Here is an 18442-nt window from a genome sequence, read left to right as displayed (position 1 = left end):
CACTCGCACACACACGCGCACACACTCGCACACACGCACACACACTCACATACACACATACACACACTCACATACACACACTCACACACACTCACACTCTCACACACGCTCACACACACTCACATACACACACGCACACACACTCGCACACACGCACACATGTACACACTCACATACACACAGGCACACACACTCACACATGCACACACACACTCACGCACACGCACACACTCACACACACTCACACACGCACGCACACTCACATGCACACACACTCGCACACACGCACGCACACACTCACACACCTGGCACATAGTAGCTGCTCAGTAAATGCTGCCTAAGTAGCAGTGCCGGTGAATTTCACTAGGCTTCTCTCACAACTATTGGACTATCCGTCCTCCACCAAAAATAGATTCCCTCTCACTGGAGGCCAGCACGAAACATTTAGGCCACAGAACAATACAACTTCTCAGTTAAGGGATAAGTAAGACACAGGGGAAAAGCGTAAACAGGAAGCCAATGGCTTGATCCACTCAAACCTCTTCCCCACTCTGTCTCCCTGGAGATCCTCCCCAGCAGGCACTACCCTCCAGAAATAATACGGCACGACTGGTAAACCCATCAAGGCCTCCTGGTCAGACGCACACACCCATGTGCTGGAAAGGAAGCCTCCTTGGTTCATTCAAGTCCTTCGAGCAAGACACCGTTTTCCCCCGGACGTGCACGTCCACGGTCAGCGCCGGAATTACGGCGGCTCCTCTTCCTGTATGACTGATTCTTCCCGGGATGCAGACAACAGCCCCTTGTGATTGCTGACCTAGCACGGAGACAGAGTTTCATTCCTCATGTGCCGTTTTTAACGGAAGGAGGGGATTGTAAAAGAACTGTATCAGCACCGGCCTTGAACCACTGGGGATCTTCCCCATTGTTCTTGCATTTCCAACCCAGCCGTTCACGGCGTGTTGGGGAGGCGGTGAGCACAGAGGGTCGTCTCACTCGGGAATGACTGCAGCTAACCCTCTCGCACGCAGAACTCTCGCAGAAGGCGGGGGGGTCTGCTTTCTTGGAGAGACCCGCCCGGTGGGCAGCTAAGGAGAAGGTTTCCTGAGGGAGGTTTGTGCACAAGGTGGGTTCCAGAAGGAAGTCCGTCCCATGGCATACGCTAAGACCCGAGAGCCAGGAAAAGTTTGCTGGACGGGGTTGCGCTAGTGCATGAAGGACCTGAGCCTGAGCAATGCGATCAGGAGGGAGGACAGAGAAAGGCTTTGTGCCCAGAGCGGGGGGCGGGCCCTGAACACCGGACAGACATCGGAGAGTCAAAGACGCCGCACGTCACCTGCCCCAAGTCCGGATGCTCCTGCTTAATGATTGACCCGGTAGGTAAGCAACGATCATTGACTGTAAACTGTTTAAAAACCACTTTTCTAAAAGAATAGGGTTAGTTCACTTCTATGTGGCATCTAAAAACGTATGAACAAACAAAACAGAACAGACCCACATACAGGGAAAAGCTGACGGCTGCCACAGGGAGGGGCATGGGAGGATGGGTGAACGGGGAGGAATTAAAAATTAAGATAATTTCTAAAGGAATGTTCCTTGTCAAACACACGATGCTGGCCATTTGGGGCTGGAACCCTGGCTCACGCGATTTATTCAGAGAATCATTCATTCACGCCCGGAAGACTTTGCATATATTTATGTGCGCCTGCTCCCTCTTGCTTTGCATTCGGTCAGCACTGAATGTATGTTTGCCGCAGAAATAGATAAATGAACCGCGGCCTTTGGCAAGCAAACATTCCCAAACATTTGGCTGAGAAGCTGGGGAAAATGCTGAAGATCCGATAGGATACGAGACTGACCCACTCTCCTACGACCTGAAGGATCCCATCTGGAACCTCCCCACAAGAAGGCCAGAAAAATACATGTAAGCAAAGGAGGAAAAGAAGTTTGCGGAAGCGGGAACAATGTTCATTTTCTCAAAGCTCAGGTCCAGGAGGGCCATGCACCGTCGGTTCTGCCCCTGAGCCTCTGGCCCCTGCTCCGTGGACGCCAGGCGGTAGTCGGGCTCTTCCCGACCCAGGTCTCCTCACATCTCCCGGGGGAGACCCCACATCCAGAGAGGATTCAGGAAGCACACAGGTCAATCCAACTCCACCGAGAGCTGGGCCCCCCGAGGGCGGCAGGCGGGCTCCCCACTGAACAGATGCAAGATCATCGTCGGCGGGGCATAGTCGCATACATATTATTCAGCTAGTTATTTATTTACATTATTTGTGGGGGTTTTTAAATACATTTTATTGATTTTACAGGGAGGAAGGGCGAGGGACAGGTAGAAATATCAGTGAGAGAGAAACATCGATCAGCTGCCTCCTGTACAACCCCCCACTGGGGATGGAGCCCACAACCAAGGTACATGCCCTTGACCAGAATCGAACCCAGGACCCTTCAGTCCGCAGGCCGATGCTCTACCCACTGAGCCAAACCGGTCAGGGCTATATGGTTTGCTTGCATTACTTGTATTATTTATTTTGATTATTTGTTTATATTTCCTAGGGAAATGGTAGCCAACCCACGACCTACGGCTTCAGAGGGGCGCTTGCCACCAGCATCCCCTTCAAGGAGAGTGTGAGGCGAGGGAGTCGTTGGGGAACAAGACTGCGTGGTTCCAGGTTTGAGGCCTTTTGTCTTCTGCCCCTCCCACCCCCTGCCGGGTGCCCAAGCCCCTAGGACACAAGGACACACGCAGAGGGAAGCAGCTGCGTAGGTTCCAGAGAGCCCACAAGCGTAAAGGTGTGAGTGCACCCGCCCCTGTAGGGCTCTGCGAGTGTCGGCAGTTGACAGGAATAGCCCGCTGGCCTTCCCGTCACCTTCTCCCACGCCGTGAGGATGACTGGCCCACAGGACACAGCTTGCAAGTGATTGCTCCCAATTTTCTAAATTTTACCTTCGGGTAACATCCGACCATGAAAAGGCTGGATGCCTGGGCTGGAGTGTTTGAGGTTCTTGTCTGATCATGTTATTGGCAGGGCCGCCTCACGGGGCATCTGTCCACACCACGGGACTCTGCCGGGGAGGCGTGGAGGGCGCATGGGGAGGAAGCCCTCCGCGTGCGTGCGACCAGGGCAGGGACCCGCCGGCCTCCAGGCCAGGAAGAGCTGCGCTTCTCCCAGGCGAGCTGGCTTGCGCTCGTCTGATGGACAGTCCGCGTCCGCCCGTGGACCTTATGTCCCTCTGTGCCGTGGCCACCGCTACGCTCACTGCCAAACACATTTCCTGAGTGTCGGCCGGAGGGCGGCCTGGGTCGAGGAGGGATGAATTCATAGCCGTCTCGCCCTTCTTTCCCTCCGCGAAGAGGAGCGGTGCCCGGGGTGGGAGAGGCCGCCGCACACAGGAGGACAAGCAGCCTGTGTGTTCCGGAAGGAACGCTTGGCATGTTCACGTGGCCGGCTCTTCATACGATGGTGGTTTTCTGGAATTATTTGCTTGGGTCCGGATCATCGAAAGTGATGTTTGCCTATTGCCTGTCTATTTTGGCGTTTGTCTTTTTAAATTCCTGTGGACTTAGGGTCGGGTCCACAGGGCCCACCTGCCCTCCACGAAGGGGCTACCCCTCTGCGAATCTCAGAAGCCGACCCGCCCCCTTCCCTACTCTCAGCTGTAACAACGGATGGGGCCTCGGGCTGAGGCCGCACCTTGCAGGCCTTCGTCCTCACCAGACCCTGGCTGCGAGCTCCCGGCAGGCAGCGCTTTTCTCTGCAGTCCTCTCCCGGGTCGGGGTGAAGGGGACCCTCTGATCTTCTCTCACGGCATCAATGAACTTGTGTTTCCTCACAGACACCCCCCACGCAGGACGGAGAGGGAGCTCTCTCCATCTCGCCAGAAGCAAACCCAGGCTCGGAGTTAAGAAGGCTGAGTTTGCATTTATTTCTTCGGGGGGTGGCGGGGAGGAGGGGAGGGCGGGAGATGAACACCTTGGCTCTGAGTTCAAGGCGCTCGGGTAGAAAGGCAGCATGAGGTTAAATGGTGGGACGTGCTCTCCGTGGTCCTGCCCCCTCTGGGGCAGCTCCCCACCTTCATTCTAAAACGCCCCGTTGTCCTCATCTCACCCCTCCCCAGACACCTGCCAGGAGACCCCACGCCCCGCTGCCCCCAGAGCGCCTTTCGCCTGATGCTCTGTCTCCCCAGCCTCAGTCACCGGCCCCTCTTCCCACCCTCAGCTCCCAGGGGAAGGGCCCGGGCAGGGAGCGGCGTGAACTAAGTCACTAAGGCAACTAGGACGGTCCTATTTTTTTAAATTTGCTCTTCGTAATCAATCCAGTGTGTCTATCTATTTATTTGTTTATTTTAAATATATTTTTATTGGTTTCCTAGAGAAAGGGAGAGGGAGAGAGAGAAACATCAACGATGAGAGAGAATCATGGATCGGCTGCCTCCTGCACACCCCTTACTGGGGACTCAGCCCACCACCGGGGCCTGTGCCCTGACGGGGAACGGAACCGGGAGCTCCTGGCACCCTGACCCCATATTGGGGTGTTGTAGAGGCAGACACCGTCCCGTGTCCTCCCCCGGGGACCCAGGAACCTTCTAGGGCTGGCCTGGGACAAAGGACAGTGCTGCCCTGGATGGAGCACAGCCTGGGAATGGTCTGGAGGTCGGGAGGTCAGGAGGGCAGGAGCCGCTGCCCAGAATGCAACCCTCACTGGCCCACCTTGGACCAAACTTGACCAGTTTCAACTGCCCATCCTTCCCCCAGAGCCAGACCTGCCTCCAACAGGCATCTCATCCAAAGGCCTCGCCCCATCGGGGCCTGCGCTCAGCTCCTGCTCTGAGCCGCCTGGTTCCCTTGCCCCTGAGCTTAAGGCCTGCAGCCTGGGCTGGACATCCAACCTCCCCCACCCCCTAGTGGAGAGAGGGAAGCCGTGCACCGCCCAGCCCGGCCCAGCCCGGCCCAGCCCCGCTCCTGCCAAGACAGGCGGCCCTCCCGCGCCGGGCACAGAGGGTCCAGCGGGCACTGCAGAAAGGAGAGGAGGCCCCCGGGGCACATCTGTCTCCCCCCCCCCCTGCCCGGTGCCCTCTGAGGGTCTCTCATGGCCTTGGCCCCAAGCTCCTCCGGCCTCCCCAGGCCAGGCCACGTCTCGGACTGTGAGAGGCCAAATACGTGCCTGAAAATGGAGAGTGTGCCCACGCTCTCGCTCTCGCGCTCACTCTCCCGGGGAGTACAGAGTTACAGAACCGACACCGGAGGCTCCCGTCCTCCATCCTCAGCCCGGTCGGCGCTGGCAGGTCCGGCTCGCACGGCCCGGTGACACGCCGCAGTCGCCGCCCGAGCTGGGTAAGTCACCAGCTCAGACGCCCGTGTCCCCCTGCCCTGCGGCTGTAACAGCCCCGAGGCCCCGGGGAGGCCCACCGCTCCCCGGCCAGGAGCCGGCTTGACACCCCATCTTTGGAGCTTAGCCTCCGTGGTGCTTGGCAAGTGGGGAACCTCTGTGTGGGGCTTGGGGTTTGGTTTGCTTTTGGTTGGTTTGTTGCTTTTCCGGAAATTGACAAGAACGTAAGAAAATGCCATGTTTCTTCATTCCTCCACGAGGTGAGCGTCTGTGCTCAGTGACTCACACCCTAGAGTTTCAGGGACGGGGACGGGCACGGGGACAAGACGCAGCCTGTCCGGCGGGCAGGAGAGGCCCAGGAGAACATTCCGGGCATCTGCCCGCTCGCCAGTTCCCTCCCACTCGGCACCAGCCCGGGCGGCAGGACAGAGAGGGAAAGGCACCCCAGACGTGGCCCTCCAGCCCCCCCCCCTCCCCCCCCGGGGCCGGGCCATGAGGGAGGCCGATGTGGGGGAAGGTACCGCGTTTCGTGTCTGTTTGAGTCGCGAAGGATGAGCGGGAACGTCCTCCGTAGGGACTTTTTAGCGACATCCCCTTCCTGCCGCAAATCTCCAGAGACCAGCGCGCCAGGCAGGCCCAGGCGAGGGGCCGCTCACTGCTCTGCCCCGAGCCCGAAGGATGGAGCCCGCTCCCGGCACTGCCTCCTCCGCGGCTCCCCAGAGCCCCCCTTTCCTCCTCCAGTTACCAGCTAACGACTGCACCCCCAGCAAAGCCAGGAGAGCACATTCTCTCCCCGCAAACAGCCGGTGAGGTTTCTGTCTCCGCAGAGACAGGATGGGGAGTGTCGTAATGTTTGGCATTAAAAGCGTTCAGCCAAAATGAAAAAAAAAAAAAAAGATACACAGGTACACATACATGTAACTCTCACACTCACACAGGCACGCAGACATGTGTGTCTGACAATACCGGGCAGCGGCAAGGAGGTGAGAATAGAGATGCTGGGGTCCTGCTGGCTGGGCTCCAAGTCGGTGGAGCCGCAGTGGAGACGAAATCATCAGTGTCTAGTGACATCTGAATACACACGCCTACAAAACAAGCAAGCTCATCTCACGCCCGCCCTCGGAGAGACACTCCTGCACAGAGGCACGGAGAGCGCGAACGTGAAGATTCAGAGAGTTACCTGAGCAACAACCTGAAGACGCATCCACAGGGCAATGGACAAACGAGTGCGTGGCCGTCCCGTGACCTGCCAGTCGTGGTGGAAAAAGTGGAGGAGGCAGAAGCCAGGAGACCCAGTGGCCAGGGCCCGGCCAGCCTGCAGACCTTGGTCCACGAGGCCAGGCCCGATAGAAGAACCCCGAGGTCCTTGGAGAAAGGCACATGCAGGGCTGAGGCAGGCAGGTCCGTGACGAGCTCGGAGCATTTAGCCACGCCAGGCAGTGAGGGAGTCTCAAACAAACGATGGGTACATGTCACAAGGACAGAAGAAGGGGCGTCCGCTGGCCACGGCTGGGACAATTTGAAGGCCAAGAAAACTAGGGATAGTAATAAACTATAGACACGGAAAATCAGAACTGCTGAGTCCTTAGTAACTAGATGAGTGAACACATACACAGGGGAGACGGGAGGACCCTCGCTTCCAGCAGGGCGTCCACCCACGGGTACCTCTGGAGGGATGGTCGCAGCTGGCAAATCAGAGTTTGCAGCCGTGTAATAAAGACCGGCTCAGGCAAACCCCTCCAGCGGCTGCTGGGTCTGGGTGGGAATGCTGATGAGGAGCAGGTATTTGCCTCGTCCGGCATGCTTCCCACGGACTGCGTATTCGTTGCAAGGGGGAAAGACAGTCACTTTACAGTAGACAAACCAGGTGACCACAGTTAGCATCGCCAACGAGGGCAGGGTGCAGATGAGGTGCCCTGAAGACGCTCACCTACCAATCCTGGCTGAAACGCCCCAAGTCCACTCACCCATCTAATAATGAGAGGACGTCAGAAAACCCCAAGTAAGAAACAGTCCATTTTGTCAAGTGATAGTATCTGTCAAAAACGCCACCATCATAAAATACAGCAGATGACTGTGAAAATACTCCATATTAGTAGGAAAACAAAAGACGTGACCACTAAATGCAGTATCTGATCTTAGACCGGCTCCTAGATTGGAGGGGAAATACCATGTAGGACGTTATTCCGTTAACTGACAGAAATGGAAGACAGGTGGTGGACTGTACGTCCACATTAAACGTAGAGACGATGATAACTGCCAGGACTATGGAGAGAAGGTGTTTACTTTTAGGAAATGTGCAGGGAAGTATTTAGGGACATGATCCTCAGTACTCATCCTCAAACAACTCAGAAGAGAAAATTACAGTATTTGTAATTAAATTATATTTCATATAATGTGTTTTTATACGCACATTAGAGATGCACACACTAGACACACGCATATAGCAGATCGGGCAAAATAATAAATCTGGAGAAAGGGTATTTGAAGATTCTCTGAACTATTCTTATTCTTGCAACTTTTCTGTTTCAAAATAAGAAGTTGTTGCTGCAGAAGAAAAAGCTGGGGAGATGAACGGTGTAGCTTTGGACACTTGCGTAGGAAGAGCTCCAAAGATACCCCTGAGTGACCACATGGACGGCCAAGGATGACTCGCTCCGGCGATGTCTCCCGTGTCGCATCCTCGTGTACACATGTGATACGTACCCACTGACCGTGCGGCCTGCCTCTGGGGAGAGCAGAGGACGCCGGGACGGCACCTGGGGAGTCCTGCAGCTCCACCGCCATCTTTGTACTTTTTGTGAGTCTTGATGACTTGCTCACCCAAGAAGAAATAACACGTTTAAGGTCGCCGTGACCTTCCCCTCGATGCCCGTCAGCGACAGGGCGGCGGCTCCGGCTTCCTGAGTGCGACGGTGCTCACTTAAGCGGCTGAGCCCCCTGAGAAGTGACCGGCTCTGGGGTTTGGGACATCTGACCAGACAGTGGCAGCCTCACGGGTGTTTAGGAAAACCCTGGGCTCCGAGGGAGACCGAGCTGAACCCCGCTGAACCCCGCCTACGTCTGACACCAGGCAAGAGGCAGACGGCTCCCAACCTCAGTTCCCTCACCGGTAAGAGGGGGAGACCACGGACATCAGAGGCACCTAAGTGCAGAGCCCGCCTGGGGCTCGGGCCGCATGGGACAGCTGCTCACGGTTACCCATCTGCCTCTTGTTAGTCATTGGCTTCAGGGACCCAGGAGGAGGGTCCACCCTCCGCACGTCGCTGGTCCCACTGCGCCTCCGCCTCCCGGGACGTTCTGTCCGCGAGCCCCTCACAGGCATCAGGCGGCGGGAGGGTGAACCTTGCCACGGAAGCCCGGAGCAGCGTGTCCGTCTACAGCGAGGCCCGGGTTCACTTTGGAATTATCGACCGTAAGCAAACACAGCCTCTGTCACCCTGCAGAGACCTGTCAGTGCCAAGAGGTGACCGGGGACCCACGTGTCCTTGAGCAATGGAGGTGAGAGGGCACTGGGACACCCCTCAGAGCCCGGGTGACGTGGAGGAACAGGTGTTATTTTAAAACCAGGCCGTGGTCACAAACATTTGGGAAATGCAAAGCAGACAAAACTAGGCAGCCTTAGTCACTGCGGAACTTGTCGCCTCCTTTAATATGCTAATGCGCCTCCTGAATATCCAACAGACGATCAATTTGCATGTACTCCAACCTCAGGGCCTGGCTCCCTGAGAAAATGCTCTGGAAAATGCTGCTGGGAGCTGTTCCCGGCGGTCAGGGCCTGGGGAGAACAGTCCTCGGGGGAAATTCCACGCTGGCACTTCCTCGCTAACCCGCGAGGGAAGGGAAGGAAGGAAGCCCAGAGCGTGGGGGTCACTCTCGGGCCCCCTGGCATTCCCCCTCTGCCTTTGCCCGGCTGGCCCAGGGCACATCCGCAAAGAACCCTGACAATGAAAGCCCGGGGTGAGCCCGGACCGAGAAGACGGACCCAATGCCCTCACCCAGTCCTTTCAGCTTCGCCTGGTCCCGTGCATTCCGTTCGGCCCTGGGCACCCGAGGTGGGACGAACCGCTGAAGTCGCCGGGACCCCACACTGGGGCCGCCTCGCGGGCCACAGGGAGGAACGCCCGCCTCTGCCCGCTGACTGCAGGTTAAGCAGGTGTCCCCAGGACCAGGCTGAGGAGACCAAGAGCCACATTCGTGCCCGTGATGACCTCAAAAGCAGGCCCGGTGGCAGCTCAAATGATCACCTTTTCAGTCCTTATCTCGAGTAAGGAAATCTGTCCTTCTAGCCCAGCGATGGCGAACCTATGACACGCGTGTCAGAGGTGACACGTGAACTCATTTTTTTGGGTTGATTTTTCTTTGTTAAATGGCATTTAAATATATAAAATAAATATCAAACATATAAGTCTTTGTTTTACTATGGTTGCAAAGATCAAAAAATTTCTATATGTGACACGGCACCGGAGTAAAGTTAGAATTTTTCGAAATGCTGACACGCCGAGCTCAAAAGGTTCGCCATCACTGTTCTAGCCCAAGCAGTAATCACGCCCCCTTCTGGGAGGGTAACGACACACTTATTTTTTTTGGGGGGGGGGGCGTTTTTTTCCTCTCCCTCCCCCTCCCAAAGGCCCCCACTGCACGCAGCCCGGGTGGGCCTGTCGGCCCAGGCGCCCTCGGCTCTCTTGCCTGAGGAATGGGTACTGGACTCGATACAGGTCAATGGACCCTGTCTCACGCAGGAATTGGGAAGCTGGATAACACAAGGCCAAGAAGACTCGCCGTGATGGCCTTCCGGACCCGCCACCAGGTCCCCGGCGCCGCCCTGGCCCCTCCTCTGCGTGACGCGGGCAGCTTTCCTTCTGACCCCCTGGCTGCGCTCCGTGTCCCACTGAGAAACCCCCAGAAAGCTCTGGAACCGCAGCTGAAGAACCCGCCCACGGCACTGAGCACGACAATCTCAGCCAACTCCCGCTCGCCTCCCCCAGACACCCCTGGGCGGAGACCTGCACGGCCTGGCCACATTTTACACTCTTGGCGTGAAAGGTCAACCCAGGGACGACCTCCAGCTCACAGGCCCTGGCAGGCAGGCTCCCACCGGCCTGTATCCCCGGAGCACATCCCCAAACAATGTCCATTTCCCACAGAGACACACCCAAGCTCTGGTTAGACGCTCGAAAACGGTGACTATTTCTCCTCCCTCCTGTGCCCAACGGGCACTCGGCCACCATTTCTTCCCACAGCCAGAGCGCGCGCATCCACTGAAGAGACCAGGGCGCATGTGCAGCCCCCAAATGTTCCCAGCCGGCCACTCACCCCAGCCCTTCGCTCCCCCCTGGCAGGGCACTCCCACCCTGGGGTGGCGTCAGCAGCTGCCAGGGAGCCCACAGCACGCCAGGGACATTCCTACTCCGCGTGTGGCCCCCGTGTATCTCATTTCATCGGCAAAGCACCGGTTCACTCCCGAGAGAGATGTTTTGGGCACATTCGCAGTAGCCAACAAGCAACACTTCCTTATATGCAGAACGCAAAGCCATCGCATAAACCCACCCCAGCATCGGGGTTAAACAAACACACTCACCCCGATCGCCTCTCTGGCTGCGAGTCTGACCTCGGAGTCCGGGACGTGGGGATGCTGCCAGGCGACAGGGCCCGGGTTCCCTGGGGAAGGGCAGGCCAACCTCCATCTTCCCGGCCGAGCTGAGTCGAGCTGTGCACGCGAATCTGCGCCCTGTGGACGAGGAAGGACAACGGAGAGTCGGTGCCGTTCTCTGCGGCTGCCTCGGGTTTCAGAGCGAGGGCGGGAAGGCAGCCAGACTAGCCTCCCCTCGCCCAGGGAGCCGGGAGGCCTACTGCCCTGCCCTGCCCAGCTGGCCAGCCCCGGGCCTCTGCTCCGGCCTCCCCTGCGCTCCGGGCTCCTTCCTCATTTCGGGAGGCGTCCCAACCCCACCCACCTCTCCACCACCCGGCCTGAGCGAGGTGCCCACAGCCCGGCCCGGCCCACTGTGCTCCCCTCTGTCACGGGCTCCACCGTGCAGCTCTGAGCCCCTCTCCCAGTCTCACCCCCGCTGGACAACTGTGAACACCTGGAGAGCAGGGCCTGGCGCTTTCACCCCATTCCCCCATGCCGAGCACAGTGCCAGTCGACAGCAGATACCGGATAAGAGCATGGAGCTGAAGGCACAAGGGAACCACGGGCGACGCACAGCTCCGGGCCCAGGAGGGAACAGCTCCGTCCAGGGGACCCTGCCCCCAGCCTGTGCAGTCCCACCGCCCAGGGAGAGCGCCTGGCCTGCCTTGGACCTTTCCCGCGGCCAGCAGTCAGCCCCCAGTGTGGGGACCAGATTGTTGGACGAGTTGTGCCTTTGCGATGCTAGCGTAGCCTCTGAGATCAAGGCGTCCCGAAGCAGACAGCCAGGTTCAAAGCCTGCCTCCCCTACCTACCAGCGGTATGCATGTGGGCAAGGTAGCACCCCATGCCTCGACCTCACCTGTGAGGTGGGGGTCATTGTAACGTCACCTCAGAAGAGCGAGGGCATCTGGGTAAACCGCCTCCGCTGTGCCAGGGTTGGTTCCCAGCACCTAAAAGCGTGTAGGTGGAACCCAGACATCGCCGTACACGCCATGGCATCGAGGAATTAATCTCTCCTCCACCCTCCTGATTATGTCAAGGAAGAAGTCACAATGTAACGCTAACATGACAGGTCTCTGAAGCGTGCCCCCTCTCTTAGCACAAAGAGACAGAAAGCTTCAAGTTCAAGTCTCTGACGGGCAAGAAGATGTAGCCGAGATCAGGAAGCGACGTTGCCTTTCTCGTATGATATTTAACGGCAACTGGCACTGGTTTCCTATTTACTAGAGTGGTGTAATTTCGCACTTAAAGCACATTTGTTGATATTACACAGTAAGTTCAAAGGGGAAAAGAATGGATAAAAAGTTTTTACTAATTCTGTGTGCTGCAGGGAGATGTGTAACGGACTGAAGTGGAGAATACCAGGGAAACCTATTTCGAGACACTCGCGGGAGGTCTTTCCCAGGTGACATTCTGCGGAGCCTGAAAGAGGAGATGAGGGAGCTGGCCATGGGACGTGAAGGTGGGTGTTCCAGGCAGAGGAAGCAGTGCAAAGGCCCTGGGGTTGGAAATGGAATTGTGCATTCATGGAACTGAACGAGGAGACTGTCTGGAAGCAAGTGAGTCCACGAAAAAGCATCGCTCGGAGGGAGGCTGGGAGAGAGGCCCGCCAGGGGAGTAGGGTCCTACAATTTACCTTCTAAGACCAGGCCTCAGTTCCCTCATCTGTAAAATGGGAGTGAGAGGAGGCACAGGGCGTGCTGAGCACTCTCCCTGGTTGGAGAATGGGCTGAAGATGTTCGGAAATGTCCACCTGCACCAGAATCCCCTGAGATGCTGGTTAACACTGAGGCTGCAGGGCCCCACCCCGGACATTCTGGTGCAATAGGTCTGGGCGAGGCCCAAATAGAGCCACAGCAGGCAAATTCCCAGGTGGAGACGCTGCTACTGGTGCGGGACCCCACTCTGAGACCCCTTGGGTTATAGAGAACAATAAAGAAGTGAGAGACGGGACCAGGGTGCTGTTGGGGTGCTGTTCAATGGCTAGGAGCCGGTGGCCTGAAATGATGTCAGTGAGATGGAGAAAAGTGGTCTAGAATGGCTCGATTTTGGAGGTGCCATGGGCAAGACGAGCCAATGGACTACATGAGGGAAAAGGAGAAATCGGGAGGGGCACTCCTAGGTCTCTGGCTTGAGCAACGAGGCAACGAGAGTGGCAGGGACTGGGATGGGGGACACTTGAGGCAGAATGAATGTGGAGACGAGGGGAGGCATTCTACCTTCGAGACCCCCCATGGCTATGTCAGAAGGACGCGATCATCTTTCTCGTCCTTTCCATGGTATCCCCAGATCTGGCCCAGAGCCTCCTGGCACGTCACAAATATTCAGAAAACCTGTGTTAAAGGTTGAAGGATAAATGTGGGCCGAGGAGCCGCGCTGACCACAGACCCCGGGGTGCGAATGTGCCTCCGTGGGTGAGGAGGCCACGGACACTCACTCTACTGAGGCTGCACCATGGACCGGCTGAACCACGGCTACCTCCTGCCCTTGGCCTGTGCGGTGACGTGGGAGGTGGGGGGAAAGGACAGAAGACGGACGTGAGCCACCCAATTCCTGGCCGGGCGCTTCCTTCAGACGCCAGGTATCACCCTGGAGCTGCCTTGGGCGGGTTTTGCGATGGAAGGTTTGAACCGTACGCTTCCTGCGGATGGAGGCCAGAGAAATCTGGTTAACTTGGGTTTTGTATAAAACAAATCGTGGGAAAATCAAGCTATGCAACTCGGGGAAATGAGAAGGGAGGGATGGGGACCAGGCCGAGGAGAAACAGGACGCACAGGAGAAGTGGCTGCACCAAGGCCATGGACCCCTCGGGGTGGAAGGGACCAGCCTCCAGAACTCGACCTCCCGGCCAGCCTCCACCCGGGGCCCTCACGGCACATGGACCCCCGGCCTCCCGACTTAGCAACTTGCAAAGGAAAAGGCTGTAATCCCAGCCAGGGGTTCTGGTGACATCATAAGCCACAGAACCACAGGCTCAAGTCACCAGAAGCCCCAAGATGGAATTACACCCTTTTTTCCTAATCCAGGCAGCTCTGGGCACTGCTTTTCTCATGATATAATAGGAGGGAGCAACAGTTTAACCATTTGTGGGAGGCCTTTCCCTCCAGCCGTAGGGCGCTGTCTCCTGGCCTGGATTCTCCTCTCCCGCCAGCTGTGTGCCTTCCTCCTAAGGGGTCTCCTTCAGGGACACCCCCCCAGCTTTGCCAGGCCACCCCTTTAGGCCACTCCTCTCTCCTCTTTCCCCCAGATCTCTCCTGCTCTGCCGTCTCCACCGATGAGCCAGCAGAGCCCTGGCCTCTATCTTGAATCAGCTTTGCAAGAGAAGCCCCAGCCGGGCCCAGGGCAAGGTCCTGGAGAGCGGGCCCCATTCTGTGTCTAAAATATGTTCCCCAAAGTAGCTGGAAAGGGAAGTCGTGGTAAATGAATCGGGAAGTTTACAGCTTAGAGGAGCATCATTCTGAACTCAAATGACCGCTGCGGAAGCCTCGTAAGTTGCACAACGTTTCGTGTAGCACGAAGTTTACCTGAGGATCACACCACCTTTCCCCCTGCTCAGCCCAAGTTGTGCTTATGTTCCTGTGGGAATCTCGTCGACGGGGAGAGCCACAGGGAGGGGGATGATGACAACAGCCATTACTTGATGCGTGTCCCCCACGGCTCAGGTTCTGGTGCTGTTCTTCATCGCGTCCACAGAGACCCTATTTTCCCCATTCTAGGGGAGAGGGAAACCAAGGCTCAGAGACGTGGGCTACTCTGCTCAAAGTCCTGCTACCTAAAGCCCTTGGATTTGACCCCAATCGGACTCAAAAGCACTTGGATTTGACCCCAATCGGACTCAAAAGCATATATATATATATATGCGCTCAGTGACCCTCCAAATAAAACGTTTTGAGACTAAGTGTTGCATGTGACTGCAAAAGGCCTTTAACGAGTGATCTTCGAGTAACATGATTTCTTTTTACTTCAGAAGTGATGAAAATTCTCCACTATTTTAGGGTACACTACGTGTCAAAAACACATTCCAATGTTCCGTGGACGAAAAAAGCAACGTAAATTATCTCGGAAGGATTGATTTCCCAAACAAAACAACTCGAGGTCCACGTGGGTGTCATGCGGCAGAAGCGAGGCGGGCCAGTGACCCTTTCTATAAAGCAGTGGTTCTCAACCTTCCTAATGCCGCGACCCTTTAATACAGCTCCTCATGTTGTGGTGACCCCCAACCATAAAATTATTTTCGTTGTTACTTCATGACTGTAATGTTGCTACTGTTATGAATCGTCATGTAAATATCTGATAGGCAGGATGTATTTTCATTGTTCGCGACCCACAGGTTGAGAACCGCTACTAAAGCGTCCTCCCCAAACACGAGGTCAGTCCTGGAGAGGCAGCTTCCAACTCACAAAAAATAAAAGCGCACGTTCCCTTAGGGTCCCCTAGATCGCGGGACACACAGCTGTGGGGTTGGACGTCCTGTGCTGAGCCGTGCCTGGCCCTGTCTTTGCCCGCTTTTCAACCTCCTTCCCTTACTGATTTGTAGGTGTCCTTTCATAGTCCGGATACTGCCCCGTTGTGCGTGCACTGCCAATATCTTCTCCTGGTCAGTTGCCTATTCACGGTGTCTTTTCATGAACAAAGCTTTGGCCACGGGTTTTCTGTCTGTTTGCATGTTTGTTTTAGATTCCGTAAGAGATTCCAGCCCCTGTTTAAGCAGGTTTGCTTTAAGAGTGGGTCTCTCCCAGATCCTCAGCTAAGAACTTCTGTGGCTCCAAGTCAAACTGCCTTCCTTCAAGTCAGGGCAAGATGCCGGTCAGTTTTTACGCTTCTCTCTTTCCACATTCCGAACCAGCACCAGGGAACGACCAACACCTTTCCCTGGGGTGGTCCAAGTCGGGTGTATTTAACAGGCTTGGGGTTCCCTTACATGATCTGGTTTGTCTTAAACCCATCACTTCTGTTACTGTCAGTTCCTTGTTGGGAATTAGAAAACAATCCAGTTGCATCAGCAGCATACTTGACGGTCATCAATTAGGTTAGCCATTTTCTTTCTTTTTTTAATATGTTTTTTTTATTGATTTCAGAGAGAGGGAGAGAAAGAAACATCCATGATGATAATCTCTGATCGGCTGCCTCCTGCATGCCCCCTACTGGAGATCAAGCCCGAAACCCGGGCATGTGCCCTGACCAGGAATTGAACCGTGACCTCCTGGTTCATAGGTCGATACTCAAACAATGAGCTACACCAGCCGGGCGGGTTAGCCATTTTCTAAGACAATATCTATCAAAAACCCCCGGTCATGTCTTCAGTCCCCAGCGTAGAAAATAATGTTATCTTTATGAAAATCCTATCTACACTGAATTTCGTTCACCCTCATGCATTCAAAAAAATTTATTTTTCTCCATCTAAGAGAAAACCAAAGTTAGAGCTTTACCTCCTCCCATACAAAACAATTAATTCCTAACAGAGTCGTGGTCTGAGTGTAAAATAAAATAATATCCGAGAGCATGTTCACCGCGTCTACAAAGACCTTCCTGGCAAACAGGCACGACAGTTGGAAACCCCCCGAGAAACGAGCAGGCAGACCCAGCAACATAACATTTTACGTGTTTTTAGGGTATGAGCTTCTTAACCCAATTGAAAGCGAATAGGCAAGAAGGACACTGAGCCGCCAACGCCAAAACGAGGAGGGTCCCGGCTCGGTTAGCTTCATCCCCTCCATGTCATCAAACCCAGGCTCTGCCCCTTCCACTCGGAGATCCTGCGCTCTGGCCTCTGGCCTTGGGCGTGCCCCAAGGTGCTCTGGCTGCTGCACCTCGTCCTTCCACGACAACGCCCAGCGGCCGAGGAAGGAAGGACAGCGCCCGTGGGTCCCGTCTTAAGAGCAGGAGCCCATCCGGTGCCACCTGCCCTTCTCAGAACCCCCAGGAGACCCACCGTCGGCAGGTGTCACTCCCCACATCTCACTGGCCTTCGCCCCATCACAAGCGAGGCCCGGAGCACCGAGCTAGTGGGATGGGAGGGGTCGCCAGGGGTGGCCGGAACTAATCACAATTTACCCCCAGGGGAGAAGCCCGGCTCCGCCCCCTGAGCCCACGGCTGCCCCTGTCAGCAAGGATGAAGGGGAATGGCCATGGGGTAGACAACCCACGGGACCTGCCATGGACAATAGGAAGTCTCCTCCTCAAAATAAATAATTACGAAGTTTAAAATGAGTGCCTCGCTGCCCTCTCAACTCTCCTGGTCTACTGCAAACGTTGGCAAGCTTTTGCTGCAAAAGGCGAGATGATAAACATCTTGGGCTTTCAAGGGCATTTGTTCTCTTGCACAACTGCTCGCTCTGCCCTCGGGGCCAAAGCAGCCACAGAGAGAACATAAACAAAGGGGCGTGGCTGTGCTCCAGTAACACATTTTATTTACCAGAGCAGGTGGGTGGCCGGATATGACGCAGGGGCGGGAGTTTTTTTAACCCCTTGTCTAGTGGAAAGAGAAACATATACTAGTAAACCCAAATCTCACCCTGGCCTGCAGACACGTTTTGCTTGGCAAATAGCCGTTTAAGCGACACTCAGTTTCCATTTGGCCACAGTCCGCACTACTCCCTATTGTCTCACGCCAAGGGCTTTTCACATTTGCTGCCACGGTTCCTGAGACAGGCAAGGCTTTCACCCAGAGTTCCGACAAACACCCACACTTACTTATGGCATCCTTGGAGACAGATATTTTGGGTACATAAATGTCATTAATACCACACAACGAAACCGTCTGTTCCTCCGTGGTCCTTGGTGCACACTCGCACGATTTAACTAAATTATTTGGGCGCCGATTTTTCTAGGCCTGTAGTCTAGAGGCGCCCGGGGATAATCCTTTCTCGGGAGTGATCCGCAGCCGGCGTGGTCCCTGTTGACACTCCGTGGTCACCCCGTCTCCGCGCTCTGCTGACGGGCCGCATCCCATGGTTTATGAGCTCAGTGGAATCCCTCAATAGAATTATACCCTTTTATTGAGTCCTGAACCACATATTATCGCGAATACCAAACCAGTCCAAATGGGCCATCCCCTCCGCCTTCACACTAGACAAAGCCTTCGGCGAGTGCCTTTCTCTTCAAAGAATGTGTTTTCTTTGGCACCGAAACCTGATGTGCCAGGGCCTGGTGCGCACCCCCTCCAAGCCAGGCTGCCCCGACCAACCTTGGTGTCTGGGGTCACTCAGGCAAGGACCCCTGGGAAGCTACATGTCTCCCTTTCCATAAAGAAAGGGTCAGCCAGGAAAATGAAAAGCGTGGACTCAACTTCAGAGGGGACGGTTACACGGCTCAGGAAGAGCAGCAGCTCACTGTCACCTGACAGCTTCGGGGGACGTCAATCAAACACGGGAGAAGCGTGAGGCGTGCTTTGCACCCCCAGGGAAGCAAGGGCTCTCCAGAGCGGAGCTCCCGTCGCGGATCCTAAATAACGAAACACGCCACTTGTTTTCATTCATCCAAT

At 55.8% G+C, this 18442-nt stretch overlaps 1 long non-coding RNA gene across 1 annotated transcript in view; it reads right to left on the bottom strand.

Moving 5' to 3' along the window:
• LOC132235979 (uncharacterized) overlaps window positions 1–18442 on the bottom strand; it is a 272119-nt gene that overhangs the window by 232711 nt on the left and 20966 nt on the right. Inside the window, exon 2 of the long non-coding RNA XR_009453133.1 lies at window positions 10909–11058. This is a non-coding gene — a long non-coding RNA (uncharacterized LOC132235979). The remainder of the gene's footprint in view (window positions 1–10908; window positions 11059–18442) is intronic.

The sequence above is a fragment of the Myotis daubentonii genome, chromosome 5, assembly GCF_963259705.1.
Source record: "Myotis daubentonii chromosome 5, mMyoDau2.1, whole genome shotgun sequence".
In the NCBI taxonomy this organism is placed as follows: Eukaryota; Metazoa; Chordata; class Mammalia; order Chiroptera; family Vespertilionidae; genus Myotis; species Myotis daubentonii.
Note: the sequence above shows the minus strand (reverse complement) of the source record. Positions and strands in the feature narration are given on the sequence as shown.